Here is a 2,079-nt window from a genome sequence, read left to right as displayed (position 1 = left end):
CAAAGCTGGTTCAGTGCAGTGAACAAGCACAATGAGCATGCCTCCAGCACCTAAGAATGTGCTATTGCTCAGTGAGTTGCTTAAAGCCCCTCAAATAAAGGTGGAAGAAACCTTCAGTTAATGGAAGTTGACATATTCCTCCTTTCCAGCTTTAGGAGTGTGAATCTTCCTCGATTTCCTGAATAAAGCTGTTGATCAGTGTCTGCAGCTTGAGCATGTTATGAGGAAAGATGGAGACGCTCTTGTAAAGGGCGCCACAGAGAATTCTGGCTCCCTTCCATCTTACTGAGACAGAACAGGAATTTATGAAGATACCAAACTTCTGTTCATAAAGCGCTGATATGCACACTGCGTTAGAAAGCTCTGGGTTGGAAGGCAGCCAGTATCTTTTGCAAAAGTTAAGAATTGTGGGTTAGAGGCTTATGAGGGGGAGAATGTTGCAGAAGAAAGAACTGGACAGGACTGCTAGAGAATAAAGAGGCTACAGTCACTATCAAGGGGAGGGGGAAAAACAAACCCACTTTAGTCTGTTAAGCAGTAGCTACTTTGCTGTTTGTTTTCATATACCATAATTGGTTTGATTTTTTTCTTTTAAATCACTTTAGGAGGTTCTTCCTGCCACCTTCATCCCCGGCACGCTTGAGTCCTCCTTTTCTGGCTGGAGACTTGTGCTTCATCAGTTGAATGGTGAATCAACTGTCTGTATATAGCTAAGGAGCCAAATGCTCTGTTAAAGGGAGCAAAAACAGCATTACATTTATTTACTCCTGGTTTTTGTTATTTCAAATTAATTACAGGGATGCTTATGAGGCAGGGTTGTTGACCACACAAATATAAGTTGTTCATGATACATATAGTCTGGGAGAAACTGTAATTGCTATGCTAAAGATAATTTATTCTGTGGTTCCATTCAGCTATATATTTAATTTAATTTTTCCATTCTTCTTCTAGGGGCACTAGTAAGCATTATTCCAAGTAGGGATAGTAATGATGAGACAGTAATTGTCTGAGTAAATTATCCAAGCGGCCTTCTTTTTTTCGCTTCCTACATTTCTGGTGTCCTCTGGCATCAGAACAGAAGTATATGTTAGTCCTAGGCTACATAAATGAAAAGTTCTGTCTACATTACAATTAAAAACATGCTAGGTCACATGGTTTTCACTTGACGAGTTACAGCAGTGCTGTTTTGCAAATAAGGTTTTAACTGTGTTGTAAGTGTGAAGTCCTGAACTGACCAAGTCTGGAGTAACTGGGTCACCTGCCAGAGTGTTTTGTGACGTTGGTCATGGGAATATTTGGAGAAGCAAAAGTGCTATAGTTGCATAGCTGTACCAGTATTTATGTTGACATTGGAGCTTAAAGATGTGTATTCAGGAAGCAGAAACAATACCATGTGTAACTAAGATATGTGAGAGGAACGGAAAGTCTAGTTTTAAAAAATCCAGCCACTAAAAGACATGGATTGTTGAAGAAACATTGCAATTCTTTCAGGTTTACTTCTTAATTTTTGTACCCTGAGAGCTGCCTGCTCTTGGAGAAAGAGAAGTAGCAGCAGCAGCATAACCCCAAAAAGAAAGCAGTGTACCACTGGCTGAATCACTGTGAACAAAAGAATAGTTCCTGGCCTGTAGAACCAATTGCTAAGTACATGACAGAGTAAACACAATATATACTTGTGAAGTAGAGAGGCTGTATAACAGTATGTAGACAGTATTGCATGTAGTTACCTAAATATGTAAAACCATGGAGTTGCTATGCAGCCAAGGAGCTGTAGTCTTAGACCACCCTGTTGTGCTGTGGAAGCAGGATGATTAATCCCCCAAAATGGCCCCAAAGCCCTAGCAGTCTAAAAATAGAGTAAGAGAACAGGTGAAGGTGGCACAACAGGGTAGCACCAGCAATTTAAAAGACAGTGATAAGTTTGCTGACAGATCCTGTCTGTAAAGAAAGCTGGAATTAAAGCTTTTCTTGCAGTAAGAGCTTCCTCTTGGGACCTACGGTCTCACTTGGTAGGCCAAATAAGTTTGAAAGACTTGCATCAGTAAAAGTGTCCAGAAGTGAATCAGGTCTCAGTACCAA

This window comes from Phalacrocorax carbo, chromosome 3 (genome assembly GCF_963921805.1).
Source record: "Phalacrocorax carbo chromosome 3, bPhaCar2.1, whole genome shotgun sequence".
Lineage (NCBI taxonomy): Eukaryota > Metazoa > Chordata > Aves > Suliformes > Phalacrocoracidae > Phalacrocorax > Phalacrocorax carbo.
This window is presented reverse-complemented; position numbering follows the sequence as displayed.